Genomic DNA, 16,688 nt, shown 5'->3' with positions numbered 1-16,688 from the left:
TGAGAAGAATCTCTGCATCAGGAAGCCTTGACAAAGCATCAGCAACCAAATTCTCTTTTCCAGCCTTATATTGGATCTCATAATCATAGCCATTTGAGAGCCAAAATTGCTGAAAAGGTGTAGATATTTTCTGCTGTAAGAGCCATTTCAAGCTCTTTTGATCTGTTTTGACAGTAAAATGAGCACCCAACAAGTATTGTTCCCATTTTTGAACAGCAAAAACCATAACAAGCAATTCTTTCTCATAAACTGATAATTTTTGCCATTTAGGACCAAGTGCCCTGCTAATAAAAGCAATAGGGTGATTATCCTGCATCAACACAGCACCTATTCCAGTTTTAGATGCATCTGTCTCAACCACATAGGTCTTTGAGAAATCTGGAACAGCAAGAACAGGAGTAGAACACAGGGCAGCTTTTAAAGCCAGAAAAGCAGCCTGAGCATCATCAGACCAATCAAAGGCACCTTTTTTCAATAATTCAGTCAATGGTTTTCTAATGATAGCATAACCCTTGACAAACCTTCTGTAATAACCAGCAAGCCCAAGAAAGCTCCTTAGATCCTTCACATTGGATGGACTAGGCCAAGAGTTAATAGCACTAATTTTGCTTGGGTCAGTTTCAACACCCTTAGCAGAAATAAAGTGTCCAAGGTACTCAACTTTCCTTGTAACAAATGAACACTTACTGAGCTTAGCATATAGAGAATGCAGCTGCATTAACTCAAGCACACTAGCCAAATGAGACCAATGTTCATCCAAACTTTTGCTATAAATGAGGATATCATCAAAGAAAACCAGCACACACTTTCTCAAAAGTGGCTTGAAAACAAAGTTCATCCAACTTTGAAAAGAGGAAGGGGCATTAGTTAAGCCAAAAGGCATAACTAAAAACTCATAATGCCCCTCATGAGTCTTGAAAGCAGTTTTAAAGACATCATTAGGGTGAACCCTTAACTGATGATAACCTGCCCTGAGATCAAGATTGCTGAAAACCACAGCACCAGCCAATTCATCAACCAATTCTTCCAAAACAGGAATTGGAAATTTGTTCTTAACTGTCTTGTTGTTCAACTCCCTATATTCAACACATAATCTCCAAGACCCATCCTTCTTACCCACCAAGACTACAGGAGAAGCAAAGGGGCTTGAACTAGATTGAATAATGCCTCTATCAAGCATTTCATAGACTAACTGCTCAATGATATCCTTTTGTTTTAAAGGGTATCTGTAAGGTCTAATGTTTACAGCAGTACTTCCAGGTACTAAAGGAATTCTATGATCAAATATTCCTCTGCTAGGAGGTAGATTAATTGGATCTTCAAAAATACTAGCAAATCTGGTTTTCAAAGCAGTTAAGGCTTCAGGTTCAGGAACTTCCTCAGAAACTTGTAGCAAACAAGTTGGGACAGCAGATGGCATCACATTATTCACTTGCAACAAGCAGAAATGAGCTACATTAGTGAGACACTTTGCAGATGGAGTTCCTTCAATCACCTTAACTTTCTGGAGTGGAACACCCTTTAGTTCAATATTCCTGCCCCCAGAACAGAATCCCATGGTCAACTGCTTGAAATCCCAAGAAATAGGGCCAAGAGTACTAAGCCATTGAACACCCAATACCATGTCACAGCTTCCCAAAGGGATCAACATCACATCAGCACAAAAATCATGACCACCTAGCTGCCATGTGAAGTTTCTGCAAATTGATTGACAACACAAGTGATTCCCATCAGCTACCTGAATTGATTGGTCAGGAATCTGCTCAGTCACACAACCCAACTTGGCAGCTAGATGCAAATCCAAGAAGTTATGAGTACTTCCTGAATCTATTAAAGTATGCAGAGGTAATCCTTTCACCAAAGCCTTCACTCTCATAGTATTAAAGTTCTGGCTACCTGAAAGAGCACACCAAGAGATCCTAGGGTCCAGCTGACAGTCCTCAAGTATCTCCTCCTCTAACTGAACCACAGCAGCATCAGGTTCATCCAATCCTGGGATCTCAATAGTAAATAGTTGTGACTCTTTGAATTTGCAGACATGATTTCTGTCATATGGGGCATCACAATAATAGCATAGCCCTTTTGCAATTTTCTCAGCTCTCACAGTAGCAGGGACATATTTGGGTTTAGAAAAGGGTGGTTTAGTGTTTGAAGCAGGAAGGGTCGTGGGGGTAGCCGAAGGTGTTGGTAGTAAAGGTGGCTTAGAAAAATTGGAAGTGAAATTGGGTTGAGAAGATCTGGGTGGAAAGGGTTTTGTAGGTTTAACAGAATTAGCTGCAATGGATTCATCCTGCAAACGAGCATATTCAACTGCAACCATCACAGATTGAGGCTTAAAAGCTCGCACAAATGGCCTAACGCCAGGCTTAAGGCCACCAATAAAGCTCTCTAGCAGGTACTTCTCAGGTAATGACAGAGAATTTTGCAGCATGATGGCTTTTAAATTTTCAAATTCATCAATGTAGGTTTCAATGCTATCAGTTTGCTGGAGTTTATTAAAGTCCTCAACCACATTAACACCCACCTCATCCTTAAACCTTCCATTCACATCAATCACGAAATCATTCCAATCTACTACAGTACGGGTAGATAAATAGCTAGACACCCAATTTTCAGCCTTATCAATCATATTGAGTGAAGCTAGATCAACTTTTTGATCATCAGGAATTTTACAAAGAGTAAAATATTTGCAGCATTTTTTTATCCATAATCTCGGGTTACTACCATCAAACTTAGGGAAATCAAGTTTAGGAATATACCCCAGTTTAGGCTGATTAATACGATCATCAGATCTAGGTGATCTGGATTCCACCAGTTGATCCTTCATTGTTTGCATCATGTGTAGCAGATCTTCAAACTTCCGATTAGAAGTCAGGGCCAAATCTTCCAGCCTCTGATTTGAAGCTAGTGACTGAGCTTCAAGACGCTTCTCCAACGCCTGCAAATGAGCTTCCATCCCTGATACTCGAGTCGAAAGTGAGGGTGCCAGACTGTGCAGAGGGAACATCGGTGGCTCTGATACCACTGATAAGGGTGAATTTGCTGAATGAAAATAAACTCAGAAGAACAGGGGAAATGAACCAGAAAAGAAACGTGAGGAAGAAGAAGATGATTAGAGAGAGAGAATTAGAGAAGAGAGAGATAGGGAGATAAGATTGTAATTATCATTATGATTATGATATTACAACCACTAATTATATATTACAGCTCAACTTGTAACAAACTCAGACAAAAAGCATCTTCCTGTAACAAACTAGGAAACGACAAAAATGAAGCTGCTAACCAACTTTCCCGCCAAAAGTAACAACTTTCATACAATGAATTTATTTAGCCAAAGCTCCTATATCAACGTACGTATACAAATGTAAAATTTTGATAGAAAATATTTTTACTCCTTCCGTTTTTAAATATTTGCTCCAATTCTAATAATTTGCTAATGGTGTTAACGGTTAGATAAAAAAAAAACTACAATATTTTCCTTTACTTGTGTCATCTAATATTTAATAATTTGCTAATGGTGTAATAGTATACGTCATTTTCTGCATCCAACTTCCAAAGTTTGTACAGCTTATTGCTCTACTAAAAATTTATGCGATTGATAGCATCTAAGCAATAATTTGTGCTTTTCTAACCAATAAAATAAGAGGAAGAGAAATATCATAATCCGTGCTTATCTCATACTCTAAGTATCATGTGGTAGCAAAAATTAGAGATGACAACAATGCTTCCTTATGGGCTTGGATTTTGGTGGAATGATATCATTGTCAATATTGTCTCATGCTCTAAGTATCAAGTGGTAGTAAAAATTAGGGTTAATAACAATTATTCTTTTTGGGTGGCTATTAGGAATTTAGGATTCATGTTTGGCCGATTTCGTGGGATTTAATCATTTATCTAAACTAGTGGAGCCAACATAAATCATATTTTATTCACAAAATTTTGTATGTGGTTGGCCACACCATGTGGCCAACCACAATTTTATTAAAAAATACATAAGTTTCTCTTTCCTTTATCTCTCTCCTCTTTTCTTAGCTTCTTCTCCAAGCCAAACCACACATCACCAATAACCATATTTCTACTCCACCCATTTTCTCTCTTCTCTTCTCTTTTCTTAGTTTCTTCTTCAAATCAGACCACACATCGCCAACAAGCACATCTCTACTCAACCCATTTTCTCTCTCCTCTTTGCCAAATTGATGGAATTAAAGCCCGAAATTGTATAATTTGGGTGTTAAGTTGCTGTGAAAATTGCGATTAATTAAGCTTAAGATCATCAACAACATTTGAAGTAGTGAAATCAATGAGAACCGGAGAAATTTGAGCTCGTTTTCTTCGTGGAATCTTCGATCGAACATTCTTCGTCAAAAAATCAGCAACATAAACAACAATAATAGTATGAGCAGATTATAGAGTGTTACTTGTCAAAAAAAAAAAAGAAAAAAAAAGAGTGTTACTTGTAGGGTGTTACTGGTTTAGTTAGGGGTTACTTGTACGGTGTTACTGGTTTGGTCAGGGGTTACTTGTAGGTGTTACTGGTTTGGTCAGGGTTACTTGTACGGTGTTACTGGTTTTGGTCAGGGGTTACTTGTAGGGTGTTACTAGTTTTGGTCGGCGGTTACTTGTAGGGTGTTACTGGTTTGGTATGGGGCTACAAGCAACTCTTGAATAAGTAACTCATACAAGTAACCTTGAATAAGTAACTCATACAAGTAACCCCTAAAGTAACCCATACAAGTAACCCTTAAATAAGTAATCATACAAGTAACCCTTTAATTAACCCATTCAAGTAACCTCTGAATAAGTAATCTATACAAGTAACCCCTGAAGAAGAAGAAGAAGAAAAAAAAAGAAAAAAAACAAGTAATTCCTGAAAAATACAAGTAACCCCTAAATAAGTAATCCATAAAAGTAACCCTTGAAAAAAAAATAAAACAAGTAACCCCTGAAAAATACAAGTAACCCCTGAATAAGTAATCTATACAAGTAACTCTTGAAAAAAAAAATACAAGTAACCCCTAAATAAGTAATCATACAAGTAACTCCTGAAAAAAAAAAATAGTAACACCTGAAAAATACAAGTAACCCTGACAATACCAATAACTCCTACATGCGCGTGAATAGTAACTTCTAGGTCAGTTATTTTTGCTGACTTGGCAGCAGGCCACATGGTGTGACCTGCTGCACCAAAAAGGCACCGTATTTTATTAATTTCATATTATCTACCTTCCCATTCTCTCAACTATTTTAGCTTTTTACAATTTTTTATTCTTCCATCAAACCCCATTTATGTCCATATTTTATTACTTCTCCAATTTTTATCTCCTAAAACTCTGTGCATGGAGAAATGGAGCAAGTAAGTAAAAAATGAAGGGAGTATTTAGGGATTTTTAATGTGTCCAATTTTTTTTTTTTTTTTTTTTTGAATAGCAAAAATATTTCATTAATTAAAAGTCATACGACATCTACAATAGAGATTCGACGTTAACAAATACATAAGATATTGAATCAAATATAATTTTCCTTCATAAAAACTATGATCATCGAGTAGATCTTGCACTGCGGAGCATCTCCCGCTTATATCGCTGAAAATTACAGCCTTGTTGGAGAGACAATCTAATGATCCTTTGTAGCCGTGAGGATGTTTTCCTTCTGATTCATCTGTTCGTATTCGAAAACTTGATAGCTTTTTCACCAACGAAATAATTTCACGACAATCCATTAGATCTGCTACCATGGATTCAAACCTAAGAAATTTCTCCCTCGAAAAGAGGAGATAAACCTTGTCTTTCGAAGGAGGTCGAAAAACCCTTGTGTTTTGAAGAAGATCGGAAACCCTTTCTTTCGAGGGAGAAAAGTTCCTCCCAAAAGGAGAAAGCATTATTATAAACCTAAAAAAACAATAAAGAAACAAGGATTGGGGCTTTCCACCGATTAAAATCGAAGGAAGCCCCTTCAAAATTCAACAATGGAGGCTAGCTAGGGTTTTGGAGAGAGAAGGGAGGAGAGAGAGTTTGTAAGTTAATGTGTCCAATTTTGTTACTATTGAAGCATGTCAAAAAAAAATAGTGGTGCTATTAGGATAAATATTTTCAGAGAGGTTATTGATAAACGCCGCTGGTCAGCTATACCACAAGCATCACTAAGAGAACACCCATGGTAACTAAGGAAACCATCAAGTCTTTCAAAGTAAGCATAAAAGGGTTCACCATCAAATTGAGGAAAAGATAAGATGTTTTTCCTAAAAAAAAAAAAAAAAAAAAAGAGGGAGAGAGAGAGAGAGAGAATATTTGATGCTAATATCCATATTTTTTTTTATCAAATTCATTCATCTTTGGTATAATACGATATTATGTTATGTGAATATATTCAATACACATCATCATATTTTGCAATTAATTATTATATTATTTGATTATGGTGAATCATAGAGATTGTATTAAGATTATTCACGTATTTTTTTATTGATTTACTAATATTTCATATTGTATTTTGTAATCACTTACTATACTGTTTGATATTATATTTTATAATCACTTATTACATTATTTGATTCTTGTGAATCAGGGAGAATTGGAGATTGTGTTACATAAAGATAAAAGAATTTGATAATTTGATATCAAGAGAAATTCCCTTGATATTATGATATCTAATACGAGTAGCATACCATTGCGGCTTTACACACATATATTAAAGTTTATTTGTCTTGATAGAAGTCTTGATATAGAATTAGTGGGGGTAAATTCTCTAATAATTTTATGCCTATTCCAAAAAAAAAAAAAAAAAAAAAAAAAAAACTCTAATTTTATGCTATCTCTTTCATAAAGGTTGTCAACTTTAGACGGATCATATCCTATCTAATTTGTTGAGTTTAGAATAATTGAATCCTTCATTTTACACCAATAAATTAAAAATAGAAAAATTCACCTAATATTTGACTATCTAAAACGTTGGTGGATTAAAAACAGCCAACTTATACCTCTTATTACAATCTTTCATTGCACTAATATATAAAGCTTATAAATAATAAATAATAATATAATTGTTCCATTATCTTCACAACATAAATTTAAGCTGAAAAAAGGATTCAAACTTATTATTTGAATCTCACTCTCTTATTTCGTTACAACAAAAGAAATGAAGCCAATATTCACGTTGTTTTTATATTTAATTATTAGCATGGTGCTAATAACAAATAGCCAATCTAATCCAAATTCAAATTTACAGACTAATAAAGTAGACTACATTAATATGGATCCATGCAAAAGCGCCAATCCACCTGTGGAGTGCCAAGCTAACCCAAAGGGCAGGCTGACTGATCGCCCTCGCTTTTGTTCACCATATACGTGCTCTAGGGGTGCCTAATCGATCGAGCTAGCTACACTACTGGCCATTGAAAGGCCCTAACTGGCTTAGGATTCATGTAACAAAATAAATGATGTGATGAAATTAAATGTTGTGTGTATTTTGAAATAATGGGATTTAATTTTATGATTCAAAAAGCAAGTATGTGTACCTTAGCTTGCATATTGTAGGCGTCGTATGAGTTCGTATGTACATCCGCTTAAGCATGAATATTGATTTTAATTTGCAAATGTTTTAATGTATGGTTGTTTTGTTTTTTTTTTTTGTTGTTCCACCCGGTTCACCTTTTGGGCCAATCCGGATTCGGGGATCAAATCTGGGTGGTTAGGTTTCAGTCCTCTCCAATTGTTGTTGCGGGGGATCGAACACAGGTCCTCCCTACCAAGTATAGTCCCAATCACCACTACATCAACATCCAATTGGTATGTATGGTTGTTTTGTGGTATATACAGCCAGTGGCGGATCTAGGGGATACATAGAGTTACAATTGTACCCCGATTCCATGGAAAATAAAAAACTGATACAAAAAGAGGCAGCCTGTATCTAATAGGCGTTCGCTAAGGTACTGTTATCCATAATATACCACAACAACCTAATCAGCGCGTCTTTTTTGTACAAGTATTAAATTCTAAGAGACCGCCTATTTTGAAACTGGTCTCAAGCGGTCTCTTAGATGATATATATTCCTCAGGTGGTCTCTTAGATGATATATATTCCACAGCAGTGCTTTAGAACAAAGAGACCTGTTGTTTTTCCAATTTGTACTTTTGACCAAAGAGATCTATTGTTACCATAACAGGTTGCTCAAACAATCTCTTTTTAAAAAGATATTTCGTTACTCAATTATAAGCCTTGTTGTCGGAAGATAGTGTTACAATAGTTAAATGGTTTATTAACTCAATATTTAGTTAAGAAAAAATTATTACGCTCCACATATTACTTTGTATTTTGTAATTTTTTTTTTATTAAACTTAATTTCGTACCCCCATTACCCAAATCTTTGATCCGCCATTGTATATAGCCACTCCGCAAAATTAAATTACATACACTATGGAATGTTGTTAAAGACGGTTTGGTTGATTATTTCGATTATGAATGATATATTTTTTTTTACACGGTAAGATCAACTGGGCCCCAACCGAGAGCTCCTATACGTTTTACGTAGTTACATTTGTACAAAGTCGGGACAAATTATCCTATACGTTTTACGTAGTTACATTTGTACTTTATGTTTCAAAAAATAAAAAAAAAAGTGGTCAATGATAGTTGATGAAATAATACATGAACTACAAATAAAAGTCAAAATATTTGGAGTGAGGAATAACCCTTGTGGCTCTATCTTTCTTTCAAAAAAATAAAAATGTGAGTGAGGACTAAGGACCTATTCTCTCAGCTTAATATCAGTTCAGTTCAATTTAGTTCAACTCTAAATTTCCTTCTCTCATAAATAATTCATTTCAGCTCTATTTAGTTTAATAAATGACAATAGACCCCGAGAAATAGCCCTTGTGGCTCTTTAAACAACAACAACAACAACAACAACAAAAAAAGTAAATAAAAGGAAAAATTGACATTTGCTACCAGCAAAAGAACCTTGTGTCACATTTGCTACCTGTTTAATATTTTATTTTACTTTACTACCACTCAAATACCAAAAATATATAATTCACTACCAGATAACGGTTTCCGTTAATGTTGCTGTTAGTGGGGGCACAACCATTGTCTAACCACCTTCACTGCAGCCATCTTTCTCCCTTCCAACCACCCTCCTTCCCCCCTTCCAACCACCCTTACTGCCAGCACCCTCCCCTTCCCTCTTGCCGACTGCCGGCACCAAACTCCACCTTCACATCCCAAGCGACCAGCACACCAGACTTGCTCAAAACATCATCACAGCAGCACTGTCACCCCACCACTTCTCTCTAACTGACCTTACATCATCAACAGCAGTACTGTCACCCCTCAATGTACAAGATGAATGCTTGGACTTCGTCTCCGATTACAAGTCGCTCTAATTGAAAAAATTCCCCCCTTTTCAAGAACCCTAAATCAAAATCTTCAATCAAATTACTTCAATGGCTCTTCTATCCATTTTCAATGCTTCAGTGCTACGAACCGAGTTCGAAAACGCTGGAATCAACCTTCAATTCATCCCTTAATCCTCTTGCAATCAATATTTTGTTACATTTTAATTGTACAAACCGAGCTCGAAAAAGTGGAATTTGGCTACATCTTAAGGGGAATCAACCCTCAATGAGTTCGAAATCGACAGAATCAACCTTCAATTCATCCGTCAGCCTGCTGCTGCTGCTGCTGCTTACCTTCTTCTCAATTCCAAGTCTTTGTCTTCAACCCTTCATTTTGTTTCTCATTCTACTGATTACCACTAAACTTCTCATTAAACTCTGTTTTAATTTTCTGCATTTTCCCTTTTCTCTATTTTTTTCCAATCAGCTTGGTAAAGGGGAGGGGGTGAGATTGCCAGCGTCGGGAGATCATTTGGGCGCCGACAACCGCCACGGAGGGGAGGGAGACTGACGGGAGGTGGCTGATATTTTTGGTTTTTTTTTTTTAAAGTTTTTTCTTTTTTTTTTAATAAATTAAATCATTGTTAATAAAAAATGGGCCCCACCTTAACGGAATCATAACAGATTCTGTTAAGTGGTAGCAAAATCTATCTATTGTAACTTTTGAAGGTAGTAAAATAAAATAAAATATTAAAGAGGTAGTAAATATGACACAAGGTTTTTCGCAGGTAGCAAATGTCAATTTTTCCTAAATAAAAATGAATTTTGATTCTTAAAAAAAAAAAAAAAAAAAAAAAAAAAAAAAAAAAAAAAAGAATTTCGATCCGTGGATATTTGTAAGATCTAACAGTCACTGTCACGATAATATGTGTCATGACTCATGAGTATTTCTCTTATGTTTTCAATTTTTTCCCACTTCGGAGTTTTCACTTTTACGCTGCACACTCTAAATCCTCCATTGAAGCGGTTTCCGAGCTTTCTTTTCCTCCATTGAAACATCTTCTGAGGTAAGATTTTCTTTCTTCTTTTTAATTATTGAATATCAATTTCACATTCTAGGGTTTATATCAAAATTTAATTGTCAGTGATTCAGTATACTCAATTTTGGGTTCTTATAAGGGACCATTGAACTTTTGAAAATTAATTACTCAAGTTATGAAATATTATAACGAGCGAGAAGAATTTATCTTGATTTTTTGAGCTTACTCTGATATTTGAGTCAAATTTGATTTTTTGAGCTTACTATAAAATGCAGGTTTTTGTTTATATAACCCTGTAATGTTAAGATGGAACTATGAAAATCAATTCTATGTGCCTGGTTGACTCTGCCCCTCATTGCCATCGTTTCGATACAGGCTGAGCTGATAAAATTCTTAGTAATGGTGTTACAAAAATTAGTGTGAGAAAGTACAATGTTTGCTTATTAATGTACGAAGTCGTGTGAATTCGAATAATGCCAAGCTAGAACTTAACATAAGAGGAGAATAAGGTTTGTGATACTGTTATTGTTATAAGGGGAAATAAAAGGAACATATGCTGCTGTAAACAGGAAGCTAACTTGTAATACTAAATTGAAGGTTTAGTGGTTAGGCACTTAGGCTGTTAAGGCTTAAATTAAGATTTGAATTAGGGAATTTACGCAAGTTGGTAGATGTGGAAACAGATAGTCGCTAACCCTTTTCGTTGATATTGAGATCTAGCATATTTGTTTTGGACTTTTACTAATTAAAAGGGTTGAGTGTGGCCAGTCCTCCTGTCCTGGTTTAGGGCGGGCTTGGTAAAGTTGTCAATTGCCACTGTTTAATTGGGATTCTCTCCCTCTCTCTCTCTGAATTATTCAATTATTTGATGTTCGTATGCTTGATTTTAATAAGAAATGAAGCTAGGAAGTTGCAAAGTTTGTATAGTCGAGGTGGGTTCTTTTCAAAATTGTAGTAGTTTTTTTTTTTTTTTTTTTTTTTTTTTTTTTTTTTTTGTGTGTGTGTGTGTGTGTGTGTGTGTGTGTGTGTGTGTGTTGTTTACATGAATTTATGTTTTTTGTGTGTGTGTGTGTGTGTGTGTGTGTGTGTGTGTGTGTGTGTGTGTTTAATTCCTTGTTATAGTTTGTGTAATTTTACAGGTGGGTTTTTGTAAGCTTTTTTGGAGTTTTTTAGATCAAATTTCAAGTGATTGATTTTTTAAAATTGATTTAATTTGATTTGCAGCCAGGAGTTTACATTTCTGTGCAGTAGAGATGAGTTTAATATCTCAAAATGCTGTTGTTAAGATTAAAGAGAAGAAGAAGGGTAAGCGGAGTGGTGATGTGGGTGAGGAGCCTTCCTTGACGGAAGACAGGGAGGAGATTTAGAGACTGAAGGTTCTGATGTTGAAGCTGCTGTAAGTCATAAGAAAAGAAAGAAGAAGAATGATGTTGAGGAAAAGAAAATTCTTGTTGAGGAAGAATTGGAAATGCAGAAGTTGGGGAATTTTTTGTTTGGTTCTCTTCATTCCCCCGTTGAATTTGGAAAGGAAGATGAAGATGAAGATGAAGATGAAAAAGGTGTGTTGGATGTGGATGACTCTGCATTGTTTGTCTTGGACCGCTCTGGTAATAAAGATGTGTTGATTAATGAAGAAGATGGGGGCAATCAAGTGGGATTTGCTGATGAAGATGGTGATAACTCTGATAAGCAAAGGAAGCCTGCTTGGATGGATGATGAGGAGGAGATTGTTGTTAATATTTCAAAGGTTAATAGGTTGAGGAAGCTGAGGAAGGAAGAAGATGAGACTGTTATATCTGGTACTGCATATGTGTCAAGGTTGAGGGCTCACCATGCAAAACTGAACCCTGGCACAGATTGGGCCAATCTTGATTCGAAGGTCAGAACATATGATTCTGGCGAGGATTCTGAGGTAGAAAATGGGGCTGTGGTTGCTTCTGGGTATAAAAGTGTTGATGATATTCTTAAAACTAATGAAGAGCTTGTGGTGAAGAGGGGGGGAAAGCTTTTGCCTGGAACCCTTGAGTACTCGAGATTAGTAGATGCAAATGCAGAAGACCCTTCTAATGGCCCAATAAACTCTGTCCAGTTTCACAGAAATCATCAGTTACTCCTTGCTGCTGGATTAGACCGAAAGCTGAGGTTCTTTCAGGTTGATGGCAAGAGGAACAAAATGATGGATTCCATTTTCATTGAAGATTGTCCTATTAGAACTGCATCATTCTTACCTGATGGCTCTCAAGTTATTGTTTCAGGGAGAAGAAAGTTTTTTTACAGCGTCGACATATCCAAGGGAAATGTTGATAAGATTGGGCCACTGACTGGAAGAGAAGAAAAAAGCTTAGAAGTATTTGCGGTTTCACCGGATTCTCGTACTATAGCCTTTTTGGGAAATGAAGGTTACATATTATTGGTATCTGCTAAAACGAAGGAACTGATTGGCACCTTTAAAATGAATGGAACAGCTCGCTCACTAGCATTTACTGATGACGGGCAGCAATTGTTGAGCTCTGGTGGTGATGGGCACGTCTACCACTGGGATTTACGAACGAGAACTTGTCTCCATAAGGGTGTGGACGAGGGCTCCATTAATGGCACTGCTCTTTGTACCGCACCAGTAGGGAATCTATTTGCAGCTGGCTCATCGAGTGGAATAGTTAATGTGTACAACAGGGAGGAATTTTTGGGTGGTAAGAGAAAACCAATCAAAACACTTGAGCATCTCAGAACTGAAGCAAGTTTTATGAAATTCAACCATGATGCCCAGATATTAGCCATCTGTTCAACTATGCAGAAAAGCAGCCTGAAGTTGGTTCACATCCCTTCATTTACTGTCTTTTCTAACTGGCCTCCTGCAAACAAAACACTACATTATCCAAGATGTTTGGATTTTAGTCCTGCTGGTGGTTTCATGGCTGCGGGGAATGCAGCAGGAAAGGTTTTGCTGTATAAGTTGCATCATTATCAGCAAGCATAATTTATCAGGACTGTCTGGATGTACTACTATCCTATTTTTTCCAATTTTGCTCAAAGGAATAGCTTCTCTCTGGTTTTGAGATCAACAAAATGGAGTTAAGCTAGTGAGATTTTGTAAGTTTAGTCTTCGAGACTTTTGAGTTGCTGTTTTAGAACTTCCTTCGCCTATCAATTTAATCATGAGCTCAAACAAATTCATCAATCAAAGGTATTTCTAACAATTTTATTTGTTATTTCATATCTATTTATTCGTTTATGTCTGATAAGCTGCATGATTATCAGTCTGACACACATCACTAGCATGCTGGTAATGAATTATGCTGAAACTTGAATTTATTTTTTTTTATTTCAGTGTAATTTGATGGAAGCTTTACCAAGGACATAGTTCTAACTTTTAGTATTGAATCCAATCTATTATTCAGATAATTGCATAATTTATGAGATTATATGCTGCCATGCCTGCCAATGATTCTGTTTTACCAAAAGGAATCATGTGTTCTTCACTTTACTGTAATTACTATTCTTGTAATTTTGTAAACAGAGTACAAGTATACGCCATAGTTACATATCCATGTATTCCCACTGTCTTAAATTATAGGTAAACCATTGTGAAATTGATATGGAAAGGAAAGGTAATGAAGATCAACTTATTTTTTATTTTTTATTTTTAACTATTCTTCTTCATTCATATACATTATATATACCATATTTAAGTTGTATATATTAAAGTCATTATGATTTTGAAAACTGACAATGATAAAGTCCTTACTATTTTTTTATTTATGGTTTCTTTTTATTATTTTTCTATTTATTATTTTTTTTTTTAAAAAAAAAAATTAAAAGTGAAAATGGACAAGCCCGCAGTTATCATATCTTTTTTCTTAAAAAAAAAAAAAAAATCTTGTGGCCTAACTAATCCTACGACTTTTATATACTTACTATCTGATTTTATTTTTTTTTTCAATTTATTTATTTTTGAAACCTATCTTATTTGATATGATATAATTAGTTGTTTCAATGTACAAACATAGAAGATTCTTTCGAAAACCCTAACCCACGAAAATCTTCCCCAACCAACCGTAGCGTTTTACATCAGTAAAACCATGAACATGAACAATCCCAAAAAACAAGTGTTTGCAAAGATACTGAAATCTGTTTTTCTTCCAAACGAAATCATAAACAGATTGCCAGCTAAATCTGTTTTTTGTTTCAAGGCTGTTAACAAAGAATGGAATTTAATATTATCCAGCTAGAAGTTTATGCAGACACATTGTTCTCATCAACGCCGTATTCACCGAGTAGCGGATGATCACCTAATCTTCTTAGAAAGTGACCAACTATACCTTGGAAGTTATAATAATCTTTCCAATTTTAAAGCTGCAGCCTCTGCAGAATTGGAAAATCCTCAGACTCCTCACAAGTGTCATTGAGGCAAGGGCTGTAAAGTACAACCTGAAATTTTTGGTTCTTGCAATGGGTTAGTAGCCTTGAGTTTACGTGAGTGTTATAATGAATTCATACTGTGGAATCCTGTAACGAAAAAGCATATAGTATTTATCCGGAGGATTGTTATGACGACCGTCTGCTGTCAGGGCTTTGCTATAATGCATCTTGTAACGAATATAGTGTAGTTTTAACTATTTATGATTATGTTAATTATGCTAGTTTTGATGGTAAGGCAAAAGTTTTCGTAGTGAATTTCAGGACAGGTACAAGTAAACAGGTCGAGGAAGGCTTGTCATATGAAGTACTATATCGTGTGCAACCTGAAGTAGGAACAGTTGTGTGCGGGGTGCCTCATTGGTTGTCTACTAACGAATTTGAGAGTTTGAGGGGATTACGGGAGCGGATTCTTTACTTTGATTTGGCTGATGGAGTGTTCAGGCAGATGGCACGGCCAGATCATGCTGGTGCTAAGGAGAAAGAAATAGTTGGTTTCGGGCCTTTGAATGGCCAACATCAACTTGGAATCGTACTCCGAGACAGCTGGTATGGTGATTTAGACCTCTGGGTTATGAGAGAGTATGGAAAATCAAAGTCTTGGACTATGATGTTCACCATATCTCGATCTCTCACTGAATTTGTAGAGCCTCCGATTTCAGTACAACTTTTCGGAATCATGCCCACCAGGGAATTTTTGATGACTGCTCTTGGCAGGTTTGATGGCAAGGGAGTAATTACGGTAATGGGGGTTTATCATCCTGTCAAACGCGTGTTTTGGCAAAAGGAGGTGGAATTTTTATCTTATAGAAGAAGATTCTTTGCCTTTGCAACTGCTTATGAACCTAGTCTTGTGTCACCACCAGAGCCGGAAATTCAAGTTGTATCAGCATTGTCTTGTATCACCAGTTTCACCACCACAGCCTGAGATACTAGAGAAGAAATGAGTATGATCATGAAAAAAGTCTTGTATCACCATCACAGCCAGAGATGCCTAGTCTTGGATCACCACCACGGCCAGAGATGCAAGATAAAGTGACAAAAGAATTAGTTGAGTATGATCGCGAGCCTAGTCTTGGATCACAACCACGGCCAGAGATGCAAGATATAGTGACAAAAGAGCTAGTTGGGTATGATCGCGAGCCTAGTCTTGTATCACCACCAAGGCAAGAGATTCAAGATGTAACGACAGATGAGCTAGTTGAATACAAGCCCAGTGGTGTTACCATCACAACTAGAAAAAGATGTTAAGAAGAGAGCAAGGCGAAGACAATGGAGCTAGTTGATTGTCCCAAATTGTCCCAAACCATCCGATCGTGACATTTTAATGGGTACCTTAACAAAATTCATTGTTTCATACGCATTTACATGTCTCACAAATAAGTCATTTATTAGTACTAAGTTTTTGTGAAATATATGAATGTTTGGCTATTGGTTTAGAAATTTTTTAAAAATACAACCACGGAGGTTTTTTTTTTTAGCACCAACAATTCTTAAAAACATAAAAAAATACATCTTTTTACCCAAACCCTCTATACTGTCATTCGCGGGGGGGGGGGGGGGGGGGTGTTAACGAAGCACAACTAAAACATTGGAGAGAGATTAAGCTTTGAAAAATGTGCTGAAATTCAATAAGAAACAATCAAAATTTTAGGTAAATGGTAAAAAAACACAATTTGCAACCTTTAATTTTGTTCCTACTTAGCAGTAATTCACAAAATAAGATTGAATTTTGCAACAAACTATCACCACAATCAAATCCCAAATTTATTTCATATATAAACCCTAATCCCTAAATTTATTTAATTTATAAACCCTATTTTCAATTTAAAAACCCTGAAATTGATTCATAAACCATTTAGAAGAAAGATGATGAAGAAGGAAGAATATAGGTGACAACCGA

The 16,688-nt window shown here is 35.9% G+C and overlaps 1 pseudogene across 1 annotated transcript; it reads left to right on the top strand.

The window, feature by feature from the left end:
- Positions 1-10,205: 10,205 nt before the first annotated feature.
- LOC145618151 (U3 small nucleolar RNA-associated protein 18 homolog) lies at positions 10,206-16,268 on the top strand (annotated as a pseudogene). Its single transcript, XR_014107856.1, has 3 exons — positions 10,206-10,396; positions 11,594-13,553; positions 15,040-16,268. The product of XR_014107856.1 is annotated as a U3 small nucleolar RNA-associated protein 18 homolog (transcript).
- Positions 16,269-16,688: the final 420 nt, after the last annotated feature.

The sequence above is a fragment of the Chenopodium album genome, chromosome 26 (genome assembly GCF_948465745.1).
Source record: "Chenopodium album chromosome 26, dcCheAlbu1.1, whole genome shotgun sequence".
Lineage (NCBI taxonomy): Eukaryota > Viridiplantae > Streptophyta > Magnoliopsida > Caryophyllales > Amaranthaceae > Chenopodium > Chenopodium album.
The sequence above is the reverse complement of the archived record's forward strand: the minus strand, read 5'-3'. Positions and strand labels throughout refer to the sequence as shown.